This window comes from Equus asinus, chromosome 11 (genome assembly GCF_041296235.1).
Source record: "Equus asinus isolate D_3611 breed Donkey chromosome 11, EquAss-T2T_v2, whole genome shotgun sequence".
NCBI classification, from domain to species: Eukaryota; Metazoa; Chordata; class Mammalia; order Perissodactyla; family Equidae; genus Equus; species Equus asinus.
In genome coordinates, this window is record NC_091800.1 from 10968959 (window position 1) to 10995384 (window position 26426).

The 26426-nt window shown below is 39.5% G+C and overlaps 1 protein-coding gene across 3 annotated transcripts in view; it reads left to right on the forward strand.

Moving 5' to 3' along the window:
- Positions 1–26426, forward strand: part of MTUS2 (microtubule associated scaffold protein 2) — a 560716-nt gene that overhangs the window by 186990 nt on the left and 347300 nt on the right. The gene's annotated exons all lie outside the window — the stretch shown is intronic.

Below are 26426 nucleotides of genomic sequence, written 5' to 3' on the forward strand. Positions count from 1 at the left end.
TTGAACACCCCATATTTGCTTACAGAATGGCCCTGCCTCGTTGCCCAGCCCTGCCCTCCTGCTCTGAAGTCACTGACCAGTGTCTTCTCCTGAGGTTCTCTGCACTTCTTTGTTTTCCTCTCTGCATGCTTCTGCTCATGTGGTTTCCTCCAGGTTTTATGTATCATTTAATTTTAGAAATAATACATAACATATTTTGGGTTGGTCCCAGCCTATTAATAGTGCTACTATCTGCTAGAATATGCCTGGGGGCACTCACCTGGGCCCATGCTGCTTGTGGCAAGGCTCACGGACATTTCCCCTTTCAGAGCCAATGTTGTGGTTGGACCAGCCCTTGTGGTTCTTATGATTGTAAGATGCAGCTCAGCAACAACCATTAGGGAACTTTGAAAAATCAAGGTTTGCTACTCATAGGTCCTGGAGGGTACATGGCAGAGAAAGAGAGAGAGACAGACAGACAGACCAACAGAGAAAGAATGTACCTGGGGTTCTGCTTTTATTGGGGTTGAAGGTGGGGCACCTAACTTTCAAGGGTTCACTGTTTATTGGTGAATTTAAAACATGAGCACAGAAATTAAAGTGCATTAAGGGAAGAGCAAGAGGTCAGTCAAATGGTCAGTTATTTAGGTCAACCAGAGCTTTGTAAAAAGGGGCTCTTCATGGATGGGGCAGCCTGGCACTTTATCTAGTTGTGTAGCTGTCATGTGTTTATTTGAGATGGATGTCCTGAAGTGGTTGCCTTGGCAATCAAAAGCTTAATGTCAGGCACTTACATTACAATCCAAAAAGCTAATTTTCGGGTTGGCTGGGTGGCATTAGTAGTTAAGCTCACATGCTCTGCTTGGCAGGCTGGGGTTCGCAAGTTCAGATCCTGGGTGTGGACCTACACACCACTCATCAAGCTGTGCTGCGGTGGCATCCCACATACAAAATAGAGCAAAATTGGCACAGATGTTAGCTCAGGGACAATCTTCCTCACCAAAAAAAAAAAAAAAAGGCGGCAGCAGCAGCAGCTAATTGTCAGGTGCTTACACTATAATATCCATTGTAAAAAATTTTGAATATTGAAAAATATGAAGAAGATAGTAATAGTATTTATATTTTTTATCACCCAGCTAAAGTTAATATTATGGAGTTTTTTCTTTCCAAGTGTTTTTTTTCCTATGCACTTTTCAACAGTTGAAATAATACTGTGAATTTTGTTCTTTTCTGCTAATATCATACTGTAGGCATTTCCTATGCCATCAAAGTATTTCAGAAATATTTTAATGGCAGCATAATATTCTGTTTTGTTCATTTATTCAGCAAATTTGGGGTGCTTATTATGTGCCAGAAGTTGTAAATTGAGGACTGCAGCAGTGAACAAAACAGAGACATTATTATAAACAATGTTGCAGTTTGTGTCTTTGTATATGCTTATTTGTCTTCATTCATATTCTTTTATTAAGATAAATATTTGAAGTGTAATTATTGGATAAAATTGGATTTTGGATAATTATTGGATAAAATATCCAAACTTTTTTTTTTTAAAGCCAATGAATCTCCTAGAAAACTTGTAACAATTACTTTCGTATTAGTGTTTCTTGAAAGTGCTATCTTCTTGATATACCCTTGCCAGTATTGAGTATTGCCATTATTGTTTTTATTGTTGTTATTGTATTTCTTTTATTATTAGTGGAAGGGAACTTTTTTCATCTGTTTGCCATTATATTACTTTGTGAATTGTTGTTTACTCAGGTGATTATTGATGGTCTTAATGGTTAGGTTTTTTTTGACAATCACTTCTATAAAGACATCAAATTAGATGTTGATGGTTCCCATGATATAGGCATATTATGATGAACCTACCGGTTGTTATCAGGGCTGCTACAAGTCAATTATGTGATTCTTTCACTCATTCAGCACTTATGACTGAGGGACTGGTACATGTCAGCACTGTTCTCTGTTTGGAGGATAAAGCAGTGACAGCGGACAAAAATCCTTGCCCCTGTGGAGTTTAAATTTTAGAATTGGGCGGAGGGGCAGACATTTTCGTTTTAAGTAAGTAAATCAATGGCATGGTCTATTGGGAGAATAAATAGAATTGAAAAAGAGGAAATGTTAGAGAAGAGGAATACAAGGTGTGGGACAGGAAGGAGGTGGATTATGATTTTACATAGGGTAGTTGAAAAAGACCTCTCTGAGAAGATGACCTTTAAACCAATCCCCCAAGGAGGAGAGGAGGAACCATCGGGATATCTGGGGCAGAACTTTCCAGGCAGAAGGAGGAGGCAGTGCAGAGACCCTGCGGTGGCAGGAAGGCCAGGGAGGCTGGAGCAGAGTGAGTGGAGGGGCGAGTGAGAGGAAATGAGAATAGGGAGGTGATTGGCGTTGGGGGTAGGGGAGTTGCATAAGGCCTAAGAGCCATTGTAAGGCTTTGACTCTTACTCTGAGTGAGCAAACCATTAGAAGGTTTGGAGCTGGGCAGCGTGATCTGACTTTTGTGTAAACAGGATTTCTCTGACTCCTGTGTTGAAAGTGCACTGTAGGGGGACAGATACTGAAGCAGGGGGAACAGGCAGGGGGTGATGCAATGAGGGCAGTGATGAGAGACAGAATGTAGAGGACAAAGTGGTCCCTGACTGACTGGACATGGGCTGTGAGAGGAAAAGAGCAATGGAAGATGACTTCAGGGCTATGGCCTGAGCACCAAGGAGTTGCCATTTAGAGAGGCAGGGAGAAGTGGGTTAGGAAGAGAAGCTAGAAGCTGATTTAGGACATGTAAGGTTGAAATGCCGTTAGTTATCCTACAAGATAAAGCATCGGATCTGGGGGACTCGAGTTTCAAGGACGGGACCTGGCTGGAGATGTGCAAGTGTTAGTCATCAGCAGATGGATGGTAGTTAAGGCTGTGACGTGCCCCTTCTCTGGGCTGCCATTGCTATCCAGCACAACTTCACCTTCACGTCCATCAGTGAGTTATAAATTTGATGTGAACTTGAATTATGTGCTTTTGAAATAGGGTGATGTAACAAGTGTTAATAGTTTTACTCTGTGCACAAAATTTGGAGAAACTTAAAATTCCAAAAAATAAACTTTTTTGGGATTCATCTTTGCAATAGTCAAGGTTTGAATAATGCAAGGTCTTTAAGAATAGCACTTGCATGAAAATAACACTACCCAGTAGAGGTGGGCAACTTGAGCCTCTTCTACAGCCGGCTTATTTGTGTGACACATTTGTGATGAGGGTGACATTTCTTCAGAGTTCAATTCAGCCCTCAGAAGTATGTATATGTGGGACCCCTTCATCCCTACTCCCTCAGGACCCAATCCTTTTTTCTTGGGCTTCTGGGTGTTTTAATTTGGAGAAAGATGTGTGTCCACATGGGTGATTACTGGGGACCCAGTAAGGCCTTGTGACAATGATGAGTGTCACTCCTACAGGACACTGAAGATGTCAAATCCTTCTTAAGAACTGTTGGGAGGATTGCCTGGCACAGGCTTGGGAACAGACAATGGAAAGTTCTTAACTCAGGAGATTGGGGAGCTTTAGAGGGTGATGATGCAGCTCCCCTTGGCTCCTGGGCACCGGAGCCTTGCCGGTGGCCCTTTGCTTGGCCTCCTCGCTTGGCTCATCCCAGGCAGCAGGCCCTCTTCCTTCTGGGTCAACTTTGCTAGAGTCGCCCAGACTCCCAGGACCTGTTCTGGCAATACGCCTCACTCATTCACTTCTTTTCTTTCTGCAGATATCCTTCTGTTTTTTTCATATTTTCCTCAGACATATTCCCTTTCTCCTCAAATACTATTTTCTTTTTATTTCAGAGTCCATTAAAATGCAGAGCCAAAGTCATTATCCACCAAAAAACCGTTAATAGTTTCTCTTAACTTCAGAGCTGGGAGAGGTTAACTTTCAAACTCTCCCAGGAAAAGAAGGGCAATATCTACATACCATCTTTCTGGAGCAGAAGGGAAAAAGAACAGCCAGTCAGCTAGGATTCCATGTTAAAGAACACTGAATGCCCACTCCTGCCATGCCTCCCTGGCGACCACCTCTGTGAGGGTCTCTCGTTTTGTTCCTTCACTATGAGAAATCTTCTGGCAGGAGGGGGTGACATTCACCCAAGACTGGGATTTAGAAAGCTGTGGAGAAAAAGAAAAACTCATTCATTCATTCACTAATAACTTCTTGCACATTTACTATGTTAGCCCAAATCATAAAAGTAAACGTGGACAGATTTGGCTACATTAAAATGAACTTCTCTGTGTTTTTAAGCACTTAGTTAAATCAATAAGAAAAGCATCAAGAAGGGTTCCAGTAGATGGATGATGAAGAGCGTAAATAGTTAATTTAAAAATAAGAAAATATAACTGGTAAATAAATATAAGTCCAAAATCCCAAACCTGCAATTCTAAAATTTGAAAAGCTATGAAACCGAAATGTTTTTGTAACTCATTTGATGGCAATACCTTACCTGATGCAACATGAATATTGTGTGTTTATTTATTTTGCTTTGTGTAAATATTCATGCATTTTTTTCCCCCGAAGTGTTAATGTGGTTAAGGGGTTCTGTCAGAGGGTTGTACAACACGTTGCACCTACTGTAAGTTAGGCACTATTGTTATTTTTGTATTATAAGTGAATGGAGTGAAACTTGGGTTAAATAACTTGTCCTTAGTCATACAACTTGTAAGCCACAGGGCTGAACTCAAGACTCTGTCTCAGCATTCATGTTCTTAACCCCCACCCTAGACTATATCCTTTAACTGCCTATGTCAAATCTTAGTGTAATGCAGTATCTTTATTTAATAAAATAAGGATCAGACCAACATGCCTTAGAACAGGAGTTGGCCGACCATGGTCCATGAGCTGGCTACCTGTTTTTGTAAATAAATTTTGTTGGAACACAGTGACATCCGTTTGTTCACCTGTTGTCTGTGGCTGCTTTCAGAGTTGAGTCGTTGCATTAGAGGCAGGATATTGCCCGAAAGTCTAAAGTGTTTACTATCTGAACTTTTAAGAAAAAAATGTGTTGACTCCTGCCTTAGTATGTTGCCAGTTACCATTTAGAGTGGTACCATTTAAGTTGAAAAAGTATATGTCAGGGGCCGGCTCAGTGGTGCAGCGGTTAAATTCGCACGTTCTGCTTTGGCATTCTGCCGTTCACTGGTTCGGATCCTCGGTGCGGACATGTCTCCGCTTGGCACACCATGCTGTGGTAGGCATCCCACATATAAAGTAGAGGAAGATGGGCACGGATGTTAGCTCAGGGCCAGTCTTCCTCAGCAAAAAGAGGAGGATTGGCAGCAGTTAGTTCAGGGCTAATCTTCCTCAAAAACAAACAAACAAAAACTATATGGTATATGGCAGATTTTGAAACTCTTTGACCAGAGAAAGTCTAGGTCTGGGAGACAAAGTAAATTGAAATTTTATTGATGTATTTTATCAAAATGCATCTGTTCACAAGGACATTCATTGGTTTTTTTCTTCCTGGAGAATTTAGCTGACCCCACACAAGGCAATAGGGACTGTGATGAAATACTGGTGCCAGGAAGGCCCTGAGGAGGCACCATGGGTGTTGTGGGACTATAAGCTTTAGAGAGTCTGAAGTTCCTGCACCTCTGGAGAGCCGCAGGATCAGAGATGTGTAGCCGTCAGTCTTACACCAAACATCAGCCAGACAAACTGAATCCTCTGGGGAGATGCTTAGTAAAGAATCTAATGAGGAGCCATTAAAAGAGTCTCCGGGACTATTCTCCTATCTCTTTTCAAGACCACTAGTTTTCTTCAGATGATTTTAAGATGGTGGGGTTAAGAAGTCTTCGCCATTTTCTTTTCTTGGAAGTCTCCCTCCAAACAACAGGAGAATAATGTAGATAATGTCTTTAGCAAATCTAGAAACATCTGTGTATCCAAACTGTAATAATTGAAGAGGGGCTGCCAAATACAGAAAAGACCTAAAGAGAATGCCTTCAGCTACAGTGGAGACAGGTCAGTAAAGCCCACGAGCAAGGGGCTCCCCCTGGGGAATCCGTGCTTGGAGCAGTGGGGCGGAGTGCACGGGCAGGAGTCGAGTGTCCGTGACCCTGTTCTTCACCACAGATCAGCAGGGTGGCAGGGCTGAATGAGAACACAGACATCTTTACAGTAATCAGTCTGCAAGGTTGGGTGTCAAGAGGCTCTGAAATACGAGCAGCCCTGTAGCCACCAACCTCATTTGTCTGGAGAGAATTAGGTTAAAACAAGAGCCTGTGCTCACACAGTCTCAAGTCCTGCGGCACCTCGCCGTGGAGCAGAGAGAATTCCTGCCGACTTTGAATCAAGCTCCAGCCCCTTACTGCATAAACCTCATGCACATAGCTAGACAGAAAGAATTCGCCTTAGAGAAGATGAGTGAGAATCAAAATCCCCACCTCCCCACGCCTCCTCCTCTCCTCGCGAGCACACACTTACTGGGCCCCAGCTGCAAGAGCCTGGGTCCCTAGGAAATACAAAAAGTATTTTCTTTCTCTATCTCCCTTCATCTTATTACCATTATAACATTATTACCATTGTATTTCTTATTCCTCTCATTACCATAAAATTTTATAGAACTAGGTACCCAATTCCATCTGTTCTGGTTCAAGATGAAGTTCAGAGACTGGGTCTCTCCCTTAAGCAACCCTGGGGCCCCAGATGGGCCAGTCTCAGCACAGTCATTTAAAGAAGCTCATTTCAACTACCAAGGGAAGAATAAGGCATTCCAGTTTACACCTGCTTCCTAAAAAGCAAGTGGTCCAATTCCCAACCACTCTAAAATCTCACTCCCTTTTCTCCCTTAGTCTCTCATATCCTACAACTTGTCTAGAGCTTCTCTCTTTCTCGCCAATTCTCAAATGTTTTCCAGGAAAGCTCCCAGCCTTCCCTGATGCCCACCCCAGTCATCGCCCTCAGGATCTTCTCAACTCCTCCTGCCCCATACCCCACCTCGTCACCACTCGACCCAGTCACCGCCGGGCCTTCCTTTCCTGTTCCACCCATGTCCTGGGTTCCTCCAGAGAAAGGATGGGGAAGCTCTGGACTTTCCAGCTTTTTTCTTGATAGTCTTTGAGTTTATGCTGTTTTTTTTTTTTTTTGGACTCACTCATCTTCTCATAAGGTGAAGTCTTCCTGTCTAGCTGTTTGCACAAGAAGTGTGTTCCAGGCAGAAGAAACAGCACACACAAAGGCCCTGAGGTACTAATTGGCTTGTCATGGTCATAGAACAGGAATAAAGTCATCATGGCTGGAGTGAGAGCTGAATACTGGAGAGAAAGTAGAGCAGTGGACAACGGCCAGATCACATAGGGCGTTAGAGGCCCTGATAGGGAGTTTGGATTTTAACCTAAGTATGCTTGGGAGGCCATGAAAGTTTTAGAAATGGTCTGATTTATGTCTTATAAAGATCATTTTGGGTAGTCTGTATAGAATAGAAGAGGTAAGAGTATAAGTGGGAGACCAGTTAAAAGCCCGAACATTGATACAGATGAGAGATACTGGTAGCTAGTAGGGTAGACGAAGAAAGGGAAGGAATTGTTGGGATATATTTTGGAGATAAAGCCAATAGGGTTAGATGTTGTAGGTGAATTATGGGGAAAGAGAAGAGCCAATGAGGACTTCTAGAATTTTGGCTTGAGCTCCTGGATGGATGGTGATGCCATTCATTAAGATGGATTGACAAGCCAGGGGAATAGGGGAGAGACTCGGCCTGGCAGGAAGTACGAAGAGTTCTGTCTTGGAAATTCTAGTGGAGCTGTCACAGAGGCAATTCGATATGTGAGTCAGGGGCTCGAGGAAAGATCAGGGCCGGAGATTGAACATTGGGGTTCACCAATGCTACTAAAGTTGAGGGAGTGTAGCTAGAGAGCAGAAGACATCCCAGGATGGGCCTCTACATTCTGACATTTAGAGCTCTAGCAGAGAAGACTGGGAAGCAGCGGCCGCTGTAGAAGGTGGAGATCCAAGAGAATGTGGTGTCCGGAAAGCCAAGAGAAGACAGTACGTCAGAGAAGCAAGGAGTGGTCAATGGTTTTGAATGCCACTAAGGAACTGAGTCATTGGAGGACAGAGAAGGGATCAGTGAATTTGGCAACGTGGAAGTCATTGATTATCTTTACAAGTGCAATTTAAATGGAGTAATGGGGACAAAAGCCTGCTTAGCCAGATAGACAGAAGGAAATTGACACCTAAATCTAGGCAACTCAAGTTTATGGAATATAAGCAGCAGGTAGCAGAAATGCTAGATGAGACTTGCAGTTATTTCATAATTTGGGGAGTGAGAATGATTTTGTTATGTTTGGGCTTTCTGAAAAATACTTGTGATAATTTGGAATGACTACACTGATCTGCAGAATTTCCCTGAAACTGTCTCTGTATTGAACGTGACCCAAACAGATACAGCACTGTCAGCTGTACTCAAATGTGTTGTGAGTCACAAAAAATCTATTAACTTTTCAGGTAATTGGCACTTTATTCTTATTACTGTCAATATGCAAAATATTATCTGGTGTCATTTTCCCAGGTCTATTTGCTCAGCTTTTAGAAAATCAAACAGGGGGCCGGCGCCATGGCCCAGTGGTTAAGTTCCCACGATCTGCTTTGGTGGCCCAGGGTTTTGTAGGTTCGGATCCTGGGTGCAAACATGGCGTTGCTCATCAGGCCATGCTGAGGCGGCGTCCCACATAGCACAACCAGAGGAACTCACAACTAGAATATACAACTATGCACTGGGGGGCTTTGGGGAGGAGAAGAAGAGGGGGTGGGAAGGAGGAGGAGATTGGCAACAGATGTTAGCTCGGGTGCCAATCTTTAAAACAAAAAAGGAAAAGAAAAGAAAATCAGACAGCTGGAAAAGCAAGGCTGAGATAAGTAAGGAAATGAAAATGGTCCAGACAAATGAACAAGCGTCTGAAATGGCTTACTGCCACAAAATTTCAGAAGGTCCATAAAAGGTAAGAAAGATGTTGTCCTGAACAATGAAGGATGCCTATTGTAAGGCTGTGGGGGAAGGGTTACCGTGTCATGCCATAGTGAAAGTCATGTCTTGTTTTAAGGCTGAGCTTGTATACAAGATAATTTTGGCAACCTAAATATAATGGTGACAAAGCCGATAACTAATTGTAACTTCAGAGTGATTGTTATATACAACAATATTTTATTTAATCTGCAAACAAACTTATGATAGGTTTTTTTTTCGTTTCTTTTTCTGTTTCATAGATAAGGAAATTGTTTTACAGATAAGTTCAGGATGATTAAATAATATTCACAAGGTCACAAATCTAGTAATTTAGAGTAATAGTACCCAAATTGAGATCTGTCTGGTTAACAGTTCATGTTCTTAATCAGCAGAATGACAAACCATTGCCATTCAGCTGCAACTGGAGGGCCCAATTCATTCTTTCCTCAGGGAAATGGGCAGGATCCAGTTTTGGGAGGTTTGCGTGTTAAGGTTAATATACCTTTATATTCTTGTTCATAACTGTGTAAACACAGCAATGACACAGAACCTTTCCTATTCCTAGAGTTTCCCTTTTTCCCTTTACCAGAAAATCCGCCCTCCTATAGCCCTACTCCAGGCAAATATTGACTACTTTCTGTCGTTGTAAATTTTGTTTTTTAGACTTTCATATAAATGGAATCACCACTATGTGCTGTTTTTGTATCTGGCGTCTGTCACTCAGCATGGTGTTTTTGTGATCCACCCGTGCTGTTGCCTGTATCTGTAGTTCATTCCTTTTATTGCTGAGCATTGTATGGATAGATGTCCCACAATTTGGTTATCAATTCACCTGGTGATGGACATTTGGGTTGCTTTCAGTTTTTGGCTATAACAATTCAAGATACTATGAATATTCATATACAGATCTTTTTGTGGACATACGGTTTCATTTCTTTTGGGCAAATACCTAGAAGTGAGTTGCTGGGTTTTATGATAAGTGTATGTTTAATTTTAAATTAAACTGCCGAACTATTTCTGAAATGGTTTTCCTATATTATGTTGCCATGAGCAGGCTGAGAGACTTCCCGTTTCATCGTTTCCTCACTAATATCTGGTATGGCTCGTCTCATTTAATATTAGCATTCTAGTGGGCATGCAGTTATGTAAAACTATAATTAGTTTTAATTTGCATTTCACTAATGATTATTGATGTTGAGCATCTTTTTATGTGTTTATTTGCATTCATATATCTTTTTTGGTGAAGTGTCTGTTCAAATCCTTTTGGCCATTAAAAAACATTCTGATTTTTTTTCTTCTTAGATATTTCTTTTGCAAATATTTTCTTCTGGTATTTGTGTTGATTTTTCATTTTCTTAACAGTGTCTTTCAAAATGTAGGCTTTAAATTTTGATAAATTCCTGTTTATAAGATTTTTCTTTTATGGTTTATGATTTTTGTTTTCTATCTAAAAACCTTTGCCTAACCTAAGGTCTCAAAGTTTTTTTCTATATTTTATAGAAGTTCCATAGTGTTATTTCTTATGTTTAGGCCTATGATCCATTTTGAGTTAATTTTTATATGTGGTGTGAGGTATGGATGAAGGTTCATTTTTTGCATATGGATATCAAATTGTTCCAACACCATTTCCTGAAAATACTATCCTTTTTCCATTGAAAATCAACTGACCATCTAAATGTAAGTCTATTTCTGGGCTCTACATTCTGTTACATTGATCTCCATGTCTCTCCTTATGCCAATACCACACTCTCTTGAATACTGTAGATTTGTAGTAAGTCTTGAAGTCGGGTAGTATAAATCTCACAACTTGTTATTCTTTTCCAAAATTGACTATTCTAGATCATTTGAATTTCCATACATAATTTAGAATCAGCTTGTGATTTTCTAGATATATACTTGCTGTGATTTTGATTGAGATCATGTTAGATCTACAGATTAATTTGGGAATTGAGCTTTTAACAACATGAAGAGTTTCAATCCATGAACATAGTATACCTCTCAGTTTATGTGAGGCTTAATTTCTCTCAGCAGGATTATCTGGTTTAATATAGAGATTTTTTACATTAAAAAAAGTTCCTTTGTATTCATAGCAGTATTAATTACAATAGCCAAGAGGTGGAAGCAACCCAAGTGTCCATTGATATATGAATGGATAAACAAAATGTGGTATATAAGTATAATAAAATATTATTCATCCCTAAAAAGGAAGGAATTTTTGACACATGCAACAAACAACATGGATGAATCTTGAAGATATTATGTTAAATGAAATATACCAATCACAAAAAGAAAAATGCTATATGATTCCAGTTATATGAGGTGTCTAGAGTAGTCAAATTCATAGAAACAGAAAGTAGAATGGTAGTTGCCAGGGGCTAGGAAGAAGGGGAAAATGGGGAGTTGTTTAATGGGTAGAGAATTTCACTTTTGCAAGATGAAAAAGTTCTGGAGATTGGTTCCTCAATAATGTGAATATAGTTAACATTACAAACTGTGCACTTAAAAATGATTAAGATAGTAAATTTTATGTCATGTGTATTTTACTACAATTAAAAATTCCATATTTATTTTACAATGTTTTATGCTATTGCTAATTTTTTAAAATTTCAATTTCCAGCTATGTGTTTGGGATGTTTATTTTTGTTATCACTCAGTTAAAAAGATTTTCCAATTTCTCTTTTGACTTCTTTGATCTGGAGGTTATTTAATTTGTGTTGCTAATGCCCCCAAATTTGGGATTTTTCAGATACCCTTTATTGATTTTTGGTTTAATTCCATTGTGGTCAAAGAACATCCTTTGTTTGGCTTAAGGTCTTACAGGCTCATTAAGGCTGATTTGATGACCAAAAATATGTTTATGTTTCATGTATTGTTCTATAAATGTTAATTAAGGCTAGTTGGTTGATAGTGTTGTTCAAGTCCTCTATATTCTTACTATATTTTTTATTTGTTTTCTCAATTACTTAGAGAGGAATGGTGAAATTAATAAATGTAATTGTGAATTTTAAAAATTCTCCTTTCAGTTATACCAATTTTTGCTTGATATTTTAGAGTTCCATTATTACGTGTATAAACTCATTTAGAGTTTTGATGTCTTTTTATTGGATTCACCCCTTTTCATTATGAAATGTACTTCTTTATTCCTCATAACATTCCTTGTTCTGAAGTATGTTTTGTCTGACATTAGTATAACCACTGTAGCTTTCTTTTGATTAGTATTTACCTCATAAATATTTTCACATTATTTTTCGTTTAATATATTTATATTTTTATATTTAAAATGGGCTTTTAAAAATCCAGTTTGCTTATCCCTGCTTTTTAATTGGAGTCTTTAGACCAGTTACATTTAATGAAATTATCAATATGGTTGGGTTCAAATATACCATCTTGTTATTTATTTTCTATTTGATCTATCTCTTCTTCATTTTTTTCTTCTCTTATCACCTTCATTTGGATTGACTATTCTTTAGATTCCATTTTATCTCCAATCTTGGCTTATTAGATATAATTCTGTGGTTTATTTTCTGTTAGTGAATGTCCTAGGGCATTGGTTGATGTACTGTGTTCAGTGGGTTAAATCAGACCTGTTACCTGTTTCTGTAAATAAAGTTTTAGTGGAACACATATTATTTCTACGTATGTTGTAAATCCCAAAGTATGTCATTAATTAATTTTACTTTAAACAGTTGATTATCTTTTACAAAGATTTCAAAATGTGAAAAAATATTTTTTATTTTTATCTATATATTTTACTATTTGTATTGCTCTTCATTCCTTTGTTTGATCTGTATTTCTGTTTGGTATCGTTTTTGATCTGCCTTAAGTGTTTCCTTTAACATTTCTTGTTGTACAGGCTTCTAGTGATGAATTCTTTCATTATTTGTAAATCTATAGAAGTCTTTCATCTTTATTTTTATATATATTTTCACTGGGTATGGAAATCTAGATTGACAGTTTTTTCTTTCAACACTTTGAAGATTTTGTTCCATTGTGTTTTGCTTTCATAGTTTCAGATAAGAAGTCTGCTCTATTTCTTTGTCTCTAGCTTTTCTCTTTATCACTGGTTTTCACCAGTTTGATTATCATGTGCCATGCATTGGTTTTATTTATGTTTATTCTGTTTGTTGTTTATAGAGTTTCTTTGATATATGGATTTATAGTATCATCAAATGTGGAAATTTTGGCCGTTATTTCTTCAAATACTTTTTTTGTCTTTATACACATATCTGTGTATATATATATACTATATAAATACAAAAATATGTATGAAATGAAGACAAAGTATTATAAAGTATAAAGTATATATATGTGTTAGCTTGATAAGTCACTGAGGCTCTGTTAATTTATGTTCATTCTTTTTTCTCTCTGTGCTTCATTTTTGATAGTTTCTATTGTTATGTCTTCAAGTTCATGGATCTCTTCTTCTGTAGTGTCCACCTCTAATTTCATCCAGTCCATCTTTTCATTTTACACATTGTATATTTTCTCTCTAGACATCCCATTTAGGTCTTTTAAAAATATTTTACTTCTCTCCTCATCACGTTCAGGTTTATATCTACCCCTTTGATTATATGCAGCATATTTATAACAACTTTCAACATCCTTTTCTGTTATCGCATCATCTGTGTCATTTCTCAGTCTGTTTCTGTTGACAAGTTTTTCTTTTGTTTTTGGGAAACATTTCCTCTTTCTTCTTATTTCTAGTAATTTTGACTGGATACTGGACATTGTGGAATCTACCTTGTTTGATGCTGCATTTTGTTCTATTTCTTTAAAGACTATTGAGCTTTTTATGGTGGGAGGTTTAGTTACTTATTGATTAGTTTGGTCCTTTTGAGGCTTGTTTTAAGTTCTTTTAGGTGGCTGTAGAATAACCTTTATTCTGGAGATAATTTCTGGAGTCTCTGTTGGGTACCGATGTATTTGACAAGGTCTCTCCAGTCTCACTGTAGGGAAGTGGAACAATTTCCAGCCTGTGTAAATTCTGAGAATTGTCTTTATTACAGCTGCCTAGTAACTTTTCTTTCCTCAGAAGTTGTTGTCACTCAGTCTTGTGGATTTTTTTCTTCATGCATGCACAGATTGATATTCATCCAGAAGCTCAAAGGGGACTCTGATGCAGATTTCTGGAACCATTTGTCTGCATATCTCCCTCTTCTTTGGCCCACATGTTCTCAGTGCCTTGGCCTCTCCAAACTTTGATCTCTGTGTCTTCCCTCACCATGATGGACAGCCTCTCTTTGAGTTCCTCCTTCCTGTACTATGGCGTGGAAGGTGCCTCTAGGCAGTGAGATTGGCCAACGATAGGGATCACCTCATTTGTTTTCCTTCTCTAAGGGATCACATTCCTGTGCTGGCTGTTGTGCAATTTCTGAAACATTGGTATCATATGTTTTGTTTTGGCCATAATTGTTTATGGCAATTTTCATGTCAATTAAATCTTCATGGGTGGAATTTTTTTTTACATATTCATCAAAGATTGTTAACATGAGATGGTGTTTGTTGTATCTAATAAAAACTTTCTTTCTCTTTTGTGTTTATTCTTTTAGTTCTAGGCTATTTATATAGAGGGTGTTTTTGTTATTATTTTAAGAACAGTTTAAAAAATGTGTCTGTATCCGGTTGTATTTTGTCTTTAACTGGTATCACACACTCAATGGGTCAGGATCCTCTGTTACTGTTCCTTTGGTTATCCTCATATCTTTATTTTACGTGGTCACTCGAGGCTCTGAGCACCATCGCACTGGCAAATGAGAGCTAGAGATAGGAACAGCCCTTAATGCTGCACCCTGCCATTTAGCATTTACACATTTCCAACCTCAAGTAGTTTCCCTTATTCTGAATTCTAAGATCTGGTTTGATATGTGAATTGCATACACTGCATTTTTTCAGTCCTCAGGTAGGAAAACTCTTAGGTCTCTAACAGGCAAGAAAGCCTGTGACTTAGACTTTGGGAAGAACTTCTGATTTTCCACTCCTGTGTTGGCTCTGTGGGTACCATTAGGTGCATCAGGGCTTTAAAGGGGGTAAAAGAACTGGATGTGAAATAAACACATGCTACCCCACAAAGAAGATTGTCCCAGAGTTTCTCTGTCATAAATTAATGCTATTTCATAAGGCCTCAAGTCTTACAGATCTTGATGTAACTATGTTTGCTGAAGAATAAATGAACCAAGCACTTCCTTACTTTTTACGTTATTTCTGTGTTTTCGTATACAGCGTTTTCTGATTCCACAGTCATGCATAAACTATGCAGTTTTACTGTCATCAGGCCTGGGTATGAAACTCAAGGTGCTGTTTAAGTGCTCAAAGTACAGTGGGACTATCACCTCCCTTTACATGGACATAAAAATCTTTATTAGTGAAACCTAAGATCGTGTATAAAAACAGTCTGTTGTTAGATCCCTCACTTCTAAGGAATAAAAAGATAGTGCTTTCATGTACTGCCTTCTTAGTAGATCTATATATGTTTTATGTTCTTTCTTCAGAAAAATCTCTCTATGGCCTAAAACATTATATAAAAAATGTTAACCTATAACATGTACATCATGTTAGGATGTAATTTGTACTCATGGGAATAAATATATACCCAGTGTTGCTGAAAGCATGAGGTGTTTGTGTCAGCCAATGCAACCTGAAAGCACTGTAATATTTTCTGTTGGGAGTAGTGAAAGTGTCAGAATAGAAGTTTTTAAAAGACTATATGAGAATACTCTATTCTGTAAGTAAACAGTAAGTTCAATCACATAAGAGAAATTGGGACAATTTTTCTCAACTCACATTCAGTTTTGTTATAAATTCTGCTTATTAAAATAAATTTTATTTGAGAGTTTAACATACTGTGTAAACTTTTCTCCTTGGTAACTTTTTTAAAAAGGCAGAATGAATCCTACCAAAGTTTAAAATGTGGACAATTAAGTTAATGTAACATATCTTGAAGAGGAACAGTTGGTGATACGAGCGCAGTTAGTATTTGTTGAAAAGCCTGAATGGTCATGATAATGTCAGAAATTTAGCAAAATGTAAGCAAATGCTCAATATTTCTAAAGTAAGAATTCTAAGGTGACAGCATTATTATTCCCTTAGATTTTTGTCTTTTCAGTGCCAAAGCATATAAGAATTCTGAATCTTCTGATTTGCATTAGAAGACTAGCTTCAACTTTTAATGTGTTTAGTGTCTGTGAAGGATATTAGTATGAAATCCTTTGGAGACCCTCAGATAGAAGCAGGGCTTTCATCTCTTCCCGCTCTAGCAGAGCTCAGTGATAGAAAGAATGAAGCCTGGTGAAGCATTCATTCATTCAGTAGACATATTTCAGTGCTGGCTCAGTACAAAGCACTGTGATGTGTTGAGGGAAGGTGTTATTAGATGGGGAAGAATGTTAGGGGGCAGCTTGTATTGACAAGTAGAGGGGTGCCATGGGAGCTGGGCCTGGAAGAATTCGTGAGATGGGCAAAGTAAAACGGTGAGGTCCATGTGGGAAGAACATGGCAGAGACATGGAAGTTTGTGGCTTCTTTAGGAAAGAGGGACCAGTTCTGTGGGCGTCACTGGAACCAAAGCTAGATGGGTAGGTTGGGGCCAGCTTGTAAAGGACTTCCAGTGCCAGGCTAAGTTTGGAGGGGTTTTTGTGTGTGTGTGTGTGGCAGGGAATTGGAAACCTTTAGATTTTTAAATAGAGAATTAGCATAATGTTATACTTTGAAGAGAGAGTTATGAGCAGCACTATGATACGTAATGGTTGGGAGGGCCAGAGAGGCTAGTGAGGAAACCACTGTCGTAATGTAAGCATGAGATAACACTATTTTTTATCCTTTTTCATATTTTCCAGATTTCTATAATGGTGTACATTGTTTTTGTGATCATGATAATTTTCCATTTGGTGGTCTATACTGTAGAATTCAGGTAGAGCAATGAGGACGCTGTGTCTTCTACTGGCCAGTCCTTGTGCTGTGAGTCAGACAGACCAGGTTCTCAGCCCACATTCTCAATTTATTAGTTACTCAATCCACGCCTCTCTGAGCCGCAGTTTCTTCATCTCTCAAATGAGAATAATAACAGAACCTAAAGCAATAGATTGTTGAGAGAATTAAATGGAAGCTCTTAGTGTGACGCCTGGAATTCAGAATGTAATCAACAAATCAGAACACCTCCCTTGGCCCCCACGGCCTCCAAGGCCAGGTCTCTTCTGCCTCCTCCCTTGAGCTTATTTGCATCCCTTTCTTTTTTCTACCTACACTTCACGCACAGTGGCCTCCATTCAGTTCCTCAGGCATGCCAACCTGTTTCTCACCTAAGGGGCTTTGTTCTCATCATGGTTTCTAGAACATGCTTTCTTCCACGATCTCCAAGACTGGCTGTGTCTCCTCCTTTAGGTTTTAACATAAATGTCCCTGCCCCAGAAAGAAAGGCTACCCTGATCATGCTCTTTACAGTGACCCCTTCCCAACCAGATACTTTCTAACGTTATCCTTTTTGTTTCCTTCACTTTTTTTTTTTTCTGCTGAAAGAAGATTCGCCCTGAGCTAATATCTGTGCCAGTTGTCCTCTATTTTGTGTGTGGGTTGCTGCCACAGCATGACCACCGACAAGTGGTGTGGGTCTGTGCCCCAGAACCAAACCCAGGCCACCAAAGCAGACACATTGAATTTGATAACTAGGCCATGGGACTGACCCCTCACCATCTTTCTTATCATCTACAGTTATCTTATTTTGCTTTTACATATTTATTATCTCTCACCCCACTGCAATGTATAGTCTAGGAGAACAGTGGGGTTTATAACATCAATATCTATTGAATAAATGTTAATAATAGCAGCAGCAGAAGTAGTTGCAGTTCTTTTCATCATTATGGAAAGTTGATAACATCCTGAGATGTTTGGAGCAGAGGTGGGCAAATTAAGGGCCAGATAGTAAATATTTTAAGCTTTGTGGGCCAAACAGTCTCTGTTACAACTACTCAGCTCTGCCACTGTGATGCAAAAGCAGCTACAGACAATACGTAAATGAGTGAGCATGGCTGTATTCCAATGAAACTCTTTTTATAAAAACAAATGGTTACCCTGTGGGCTGTGGTTTGCTGACCTAATGCTGTTTTAGAGAATCACCGGTCTTTGAGATGATCAGATCCATTTCCTTATTTCTTTATTCAATATATTATTCATTCAGCTGTTCAACAAAGATTTTCTGAAGACCCATTCTGGGCCAGGTGCTCCTCTTTGTGTTCAGGATGCACAGATTAAATCTACAGTCCATGACTTTGTGGAGACACAGAGAGATAAATCAGTGATTACAATAGGAAGAGAGAAGTACTTGATAGAGACTTGTGCAGAATGCACATGAGGAAGGGGTACACAGCTCAGCTGAGGCAGATGGGGGCTCTGGAGAAATTTTCTAGATGAAGTCAGTTGAGCTAAATTTTAAAGGATAAATAGGAGTTTGGCAGGCTGACAAGGGGTAAAGAAGTGATGAATAAATGAAAAGCAATAAGGAAAGTTAAAATATTGAGGTATACGGGGAAGCCATTTGGTTTAAAACTAATTCAGCCTGACCTTGTTTTTCAGAAAGGCCTGATGTGGCCTTTCAAGCATGCACTGTACATCTGCTTTAAACATTTACAATATCCTAAAGCAAAGAATGATGCCTTTAAAGAGAGGGATGTATGCCTCCCCCCATATCAGGATTTCTTCAAAGATAAGCATTTCTTCCCCAAAACTAAGGGTCACACTGACCTACTGTGTACGTCTTGTGATGACTGACCTGCTGTGCTAGCAAAACATCTTGTGACTATAGTGAAAAAAGATATTCCTATCATATTTGATGTATGTTCCTTGTTCCAAGATGGTATATAACCACGCTGTACACCTTGCCTCCTTGGAGACCTTCCTTCCTTGGTGAAGGCATTTTCCTGGGCTACATGGTCTTCAGATAGGCTCATAATAAACTCGCCCCAATTTTGATTTACAGATTGATTATTGATTGTTTGCATCAACAGGTAGAATATACCCCTGTCAGAGAGAGAGGTCATCAGTTTGAATGATTCAATCTCTTATAGGGATCAATTACTCAGTGGGGACCACTGGGGGATGTTCTGTAGGATCAGAGTGATAGTGGACAGTTTATTTATTGACACATGCTGAGTTTGAGGTTCCTAGGAGACATTTAGGTAGAAATTTCCAAAAGCTAGAAATTGGAGCTGGAGAGAAGTCTGAGCCAAATATAAATGTGGAGGGTCATTCCCCACTAGATGGGAGTTGAAGCCATGAGAATGGTTGAGCAGATTCAGGGAGAGAGAGAGGGAGGGTAGAGTAAGGAAAAGTTTAGAAGGGAACTTTGTACCCACATTTAAGGAGTAACTGAAGAAAGAAGCCTGCAAGAGACAGAACACTGTAGGGTGGGTGGGTGGGAAGCATAAGGAAAATGTAGCGTTTGAATCTAAGGAAGAGGGAATTTCCAAAGTAGAAAATGGTCAAGACTGTCTCACAGAAGAAAGAACAAGTGAAAATGGAAAGAGGCTGTTGGGATTGGAAATGAGGAAGCAGTTGGTGACCTAGTTTTGAAGGAGCAATTTTAGTAAAACGTGGGAGTCAAGTCACTTATTAGTAGGTTGAGAAATGAATGAAAAGTGAGGAAGTGGAAGCAATGAGAATAGACTGCTGTTTCTAAAAATGTCCTGACGGAGAAAAGAGCCATGGGTGCTTGCGGGAGGGGGAAGCAGTGTTGGAGTTTTGTTTTGTTTTTTGGAGCGTGGTGGGAGAGATTGGAACGAGTTTGAAACGTGAGAGAGCAGCCAGCCTGTGGAGAGAAGTTGAAGGGAGTGGTGGTGGTAACTGTTAGAACAGGATCCCCAGGAGGGTGGTAAATAATGAGATCAAGATCACATGCGGAAGGGTGAACCTTGGAATAGAAGTAGGACGTTGATTCTTCTAAGACAAAAGAGGAGAGGAATAGATGAAGAACAGAGTGGGCGAAGCGGTGATTCCTATGTTAAGAATGAGAACAGTTTATTGGCATTACCTAAGTGCCACTTCAGTAGTTTTATCACTATTTTATTTAATTTCATGAGAACTATCACATCTCCCAAAGAAGATTTAAATCAGACGAGAAACCATCCTCATAAGACAAACTGGTGAGTTACCGAGAAGGTAAAAGAGAACATCGCTTAATTATAGTTCCTTTTGTGTCTTAATGGCACTGAATGACCATGGGACTTACCTTGGAGGCTGCAGAAGAACCATTCAATTTGTTCTGGTGTTTGTTTTAATATATCTCTCAACATTACCCATTTCTACATACTGTTGAAAGGGACATTGACAATGATGACCGTATTTTCATTGTGCATTCAGCAGACAAATCTGTCTTATCTTTGCCTTACTTTCATTGCAACTGAGCATGCCTAATAATGCCCTGAAGAAATTTATTAAAAATGCAAGATTCCTTGGCCCAGACCAAGAGAGTCAACTTCACTGGCTCTGGGGTGGAGCACAGGCATAACAACTGTTGTATTTATTTGGACAAACACTTGGTGTATTTTGTTTGTATATTTATTAAGCATTTCTTGAGTACTTACAGTGTGTCAGGTTGTTTTAGGCACTGAGGATATAACCATGAACAAGGTAGAAGAGATCCCACAGGCAGTTACAATACCGAGTGATTGAATGCTGTGATGGCAAAGTCTTCTGAGCTCAGGAGAACACAGGAGGGGGTGCTAACCCTGAGTTGGGGTCCAGGAAGGTTTCTCAGATGTAGTCTGGTGTGAAGGGGCAAAGGATTTGAGGTGTGGGGTGAGGGATCAGGAAATGGTGGGAGTGGAAGAAAGGGTATTCCATGCAGAGGGAATGGTCTATGTGAAGATTGGTGTGATTGGAGTGTAGATTGTCAGGGAAGGATGAGAAAAAAGACAAGATTGTGATGACATGGCAAGCTGTATTAAGGAGTTTTTCTTTTATCCTAGAGCAAGACAGTGCCATTAAAGGGTGTTAATCAAGGGACTGATTTTAAAAATATCGGTTGGACTGAAGTTTGGAGAATGGATTGAGGGACAGGAATGGGGTGGGGTGGGGTAAGAAGGATTGGAGACAGAGAGCCTTTAGGATGCTGTTGCAGTATACCAGGAATGATGGTCCATCCAAGGTGGTGGTGTTGGGTGGGGATGGAGAGAGGTAGTTGGGTTTTAAGAGGTGGATTTCACTAACTCCCTGTCTCTGTGAGTCAAGTTCACATCAGAATAGACTGGAAGGGAAAATAATTAAAGAATAAAAAGCAAGAGAGAGTAATGCCAGCCTTTCTCAACTCTACAGGCAAAAATCCGCTACTAATTCCAATGGGATTCAGCTGAAGGGTATGGCCCTTGTGGTTAGCTGATCCATCTATTTGCTGTTTAAAATTATAGTAAAGATGAGGATGAATAATCCAGATTTTTTTTGTCCTGCTATCTTTGACCTTGGTTGATGTGGAATCTCCAGACTTCTGCCTGATTTGCATATGAACACCCAACACAAAGCTCGTCTTCCTGGATTTTATATAGTATGGAAAGGGCCCGTATCCTTATCTTTATACATTCTTCTCTTTCCTTAATCCAAAACCATATAAAAACATGACTTCAAAGCACCAGTTCAGAAGTTGGAGAGTGTTGAGTGACTTGGGTAGGTAGAGTCTCAAACTGGAGTGAGGGATGGAATCATGCAATAAATATTTACTGGATACCCACTGTATCCTGGGCTTTCAATTTCAGGATGCCTCTTTCTGTTTCTCCTGGTGGTTCCCTTTGGGATTTAAGATCCTGCACCTTCTGTTTGCCTTCTTAACTAGAAACTTCTTCTAGAACCTTCCTTCATCTTTTTCCTGGGACGGATTCATGTGTTCCACCTGTTTGGATTCTTTGTTTTGTTGGAGTACATCCCCGGAAATTTCCTGAGAGTTTGAGGAAAGCAAACTTGCAGAGTTTTTGCATTTCTGAAACTATCTTTAGTCTGCATTCACTAGATTAAATATAATTTTCTGGGTTGGAGATGATTTTCTTTAAAATCGTAAGACTTCTAGTGTTTTTCAAAGGAAACTTGATGCTAGTCTGAGACACATTCTTTTGTTAGGAGACCTGATTTTTTTCTGAGAGCTTTAGAATCTTCTCTCATCCTTGGTATTGAAAAACTGTTCAGGCATATGTGTATACATACATGTGCATATCAGAGAGAGAGAGAGAGGGAGAAGAAGGGAGAGAGAGAGAGTGTGGGTGGGAGACAGAGAGAGAGAGAGAGACTGGGGTTGGAGGGAGAAAGGTAGGGAGAGGGGAGGGAAGAAGGAAGGGGTTGTTTGATTGATCTTGCTGAGCGCTTGTTAAACTCTCAGTTTGAAGACTTGTGTCTCCCTTCAGCTTTGGGCAATCATCTTGTGTTCTTGTTACTTTCTACATCTCTGTTTTCTCCTTCCTCCTGGAATTTCTACTATTTGCTTTTTGGACCTCCCCAAGTGATTACTTGGGTCTATTTTTTCTTACATGTTTTCTCTTACCTCATGCTTCCTTTTTCATTTTAGACAATCTTACTGGACTTTATTTTCTAACCCTTCTGTTGAATTGTTTTTTTGGTATTTTTAATTTCCAAGAATGCTTTCTTGGTTACAGACCGCTTCTTTTCATAGCATATTGTTCTTTATTTTATTGTCTCAATATCTTTCCAAATTTCTCTGAGGATACTAATAAGATTTTTTTAAAAGATATCTTTGTTGCTTGAATTCTCTCTATATTCTCAGGGGCAGATTTTCTCTTTGTCGTAATTTTTTGTTGTTTGTTTTCCGCTGGAAGATTTTCTCAAATTCTTTGTAATCGTTCACTCTTATTGTTGAGTTGGATGCACCTGGAGTTCGTTTGCCAAAATTCTTTAGAAGTCTGTTCCTTCTCACCCTGGGGCTTGGCGGGGGCTGGGGAGGTGGGAGGTAAATCCTTGGGTGCTGGACACTGCATGCCCAGATGAGGGAGCCAGTGGGGTGGGGGTTCCAGTTTCTCTGTTATTTCAGCCCACTGCTGCTCCTCCTTCGCTTGGCTCTGCCTCTGTGCCCTGGCTGTCCAGCTGGGAGGTCAACGGGTTGCTTCCTCTACTGCAGTGTTGCTCTCACATCTGCTGCAGGCTGCGCTTCTCCTCTGCCCATCAGTCAGGGGCCTCAATCTCTGTTCTTTGTTCTAGAAATTGTTGAAATACAGGATCTGGCTTAGTGAGTACCTATCTCTTTTCTCTCTGTTGTTCTAGATTTAAAAATGTAAAGTGCTTAATAGAACTCAAATGTTAGCTGTTATTATTAACTGTACCTGTGAAATTGAAGGTCTCTCATTTTAAGGCTTCTTTGATTAGAGAGGGTAAACATACCTGTGTTCTGTCCACCACCTGGAGCTGGCAGTCTCCTATTCTACTCAAATCTAGTCAATGCTGATTACCAGCATTGGGGGCTGTTCAGTAGTATAGTAAAATGCATGTTTCATCAGTATTGTGAAAGCATTCTGAGAACTGTGTTTTTAAATGCACTCCAAGGAAAAGACATGTTATGTCATCATATAATAATTTTCTGAGTTCTTTCCTTAGCAAATAGAGCAAGTGCTTTAATTTTTCTTCTACTTTGAAATAGTAAGGCTGTTTATCAGAAAACAGATGATTCAACTACATTTGCACATAAAAATATTGTTCCTTTCGGTTAGCTTTCAGCCTCTGAAGATTTCCCTGAGAGTCACTAATGTAAGTAGGATCCAAGGGCTTTAACCATCCACATTTGTAACACAGCAGTTTGGTAGCATCAGTAGATTTAGAATCAGTTAAAAATAATTGACTAACTCTTCAAATTCTGTAAAATGTACTAGAGCAAGGTTACCTGTATTTGACATATCTATTTAAACAGTTTCTATTTATAAGCAGATCCGTCCAGCAACACAAGTATGACATTTGCAGTATATATGTTACTTGTCCCTTCTGCTGATTTCCTTCTGTTTGTGGCGCTCTTTCATGCTCATTCCCAACCCTACCCTTTCCAATGCCCTTCCCTTACGCAAGGGCTTTGATTCAGTTGTACATTGACCAAATATGTATGGGTAGGTCAATTCCCCTAGTGGTTGTTTTATTCTAATACAGTGGAAAATATGTCACTGGGTACTTGTGATTCTCTGGATTAAATGCAGTCGTTTTAGGTGATATAACAAGATCTAAACAGAAATGCAAATGCAGATATTCAGATACTGGTTATTCTAATAATCCCCAAATGCTTAATCTCAGTTTTTTAGATTATTATAAGAAAGTAAAACTCAAGATTTGGACCTCAATTAAAGACACACTGCATAGGTAGGTTTATTTGGTTTTGCAGATTATTTTTTGCACATTTTCAGTGTTCTGTTTTTACCTTAGACCAATCTATTCACGACTCCAAAAGGATTAACAAAACACCTTTGACTAGTTTGCCTTTCTGGCCTGGATATTAGGTAATGCTGGTGAGCCTCCACTCTCAGTTAAGTTTTTTTTCTGCTTGTCATTCCCAGATTATGAACACATCTGTAATGAAGTTATCAAAAGCTTTTCTTGTGCTTTTGCCTTCACCTCTGGCTAGACAGAATTTTTATCAAAAGTGTCGGATCTAAGCCTTCCCTCCATCTGTTTGCAACCTTGTCTGCTCAGGCATCATGTGTCCACCCTGCTCTTCTTCATTACGCGCCTTTCTGGGGTTTGCTTTCTGATCACAGGGAGTGACCCCCACAGGCTGTCCAGCTGCTCTGTAGGAGAGCCTTCCATGGGGCTCTTCTGACCAAAGCTTGCTTATATTCTTTTTCAGGTGAGAAGGATTTTCCTAAAGTCCCTACAAATTGTATTTTCAGGTGTGCATGATCTCAGTGGGGGATGGCTTAACTGCACTGGTTCCCTTGGAGATTTTTCAGGTATGTAGGCCTTTTCTTGTTCCTGTAACAAAGAGGATTACTCTTCATTCACCCTCCCGCTCCCTCTCCCTCTGCCCCAAGTAATCAGTCAGCAAGACCTGCTGATTTTCTAACTTGAATACATCCCCTCTGCTCTATCCCTGCTCTCCAAATGTCAGAACGTCTCTCCTTACCTGCTGGCTCCCAACTGATTTCCCCAGCTTGAGCCTTGCCCCTCTCAGACCCATCCTCCACCAGCAAATCAGTCCGTATTCTCCTTTCTTTAACATTCTTGATTGGCTCTACATGGCTGTTGGGAGGAAGTCCAAGGAGCTTAACGTTAATCGGTTCTTCCAGACTACAACTCCACCACCAGACCTGACGCTCCCTGCCTTCCTCCACCAGCATCATCCCTCTTTATTTTCCTTTCTGGAAGCTAGCTCAAGTGCTCTCTCTCTCTCTCTCATGAACAACAGCTTTATTGTAATAGAATTCATATACCATACAATTTACCCATGTAACATGTAAATTCAGTGGTTTTAAGCCTGTTCACAGAGTTGTGCAACCGTCACCATGTCAATTTTAGAATATTTTCGTGACTCCAAAAGCAACAAACCCTGTAGCCATCATCTGGTACTCCTGATTTTTCCTAAACTCCAGCCACTAGAAACCACTAATCTACTTTCTGTCTCTGTAGATTTGCCTGTCGTGGACATTTCGTATAATGGAATCATACAATGTGTGGCCTGTTGTGTCTTGCTTTCTTCATTGCCTTAATGTTTTCAAGATTCATCCATGTTGTAGCGTGTATCATTATTTCAGTCTTGTATTAGTCTGCTCGGGCTCTCATAATAGAATACCACAGAATGCGGGGCTTAAACAGCAGAAATTTATTTTCTCACAGTTCTGGAAGCTGGAAGTCTAACATCAAGGTTCCAGCAGGATTGGTTCCTGGTGAAGCCTCTCTCCTTGGTTTGCAGATGGCCACCTTCTCACTGTGTCCTCACATGAATTTTTCTCTGCATGCATAGAGAGATCTCTTGTTTCTCTTCCTCTTCTTTTAAGGGAGCCGGTGCTATCAGATTAGGGTCCCTCATTTAACCTTAATTACCACCTTAAAGATCTATCTCCAAATACAGTCATTAGGGGTTAGGGCTTCGATATGTACATTTATGGGGAACATAATTCAGTCCATATAGATTCCTTTTTATTGATGAATAATATTCCATTGTATGGACATATCACAATTTTTTTAATAAATTCATCAGTTGATAGACATTTGGGTTGTTTTAGCCATCTTTTGGCTATAATAACACCAGTGTGAACATTTTTGTATGCAAGTTTTTGTGTAGACATTTATGTTTATTGCTCTTGGGTGTGTACCTAAGAGTGGGATTGCTGGATCATATGCAAGGTAACTCTGGATTTAACCTGCTGAGGAACAGACAGACTGTTTTCCAAAGTGGTTTCACCATTTTACCTTCAGACTATCACTGCTTGAGGGTTCTAATTTCTCTACAACCTCTCCAACACATGTTATTATTTCCTTCTTTATTGTAACTATTCTCTTGATATGAAGTGTTATCTCA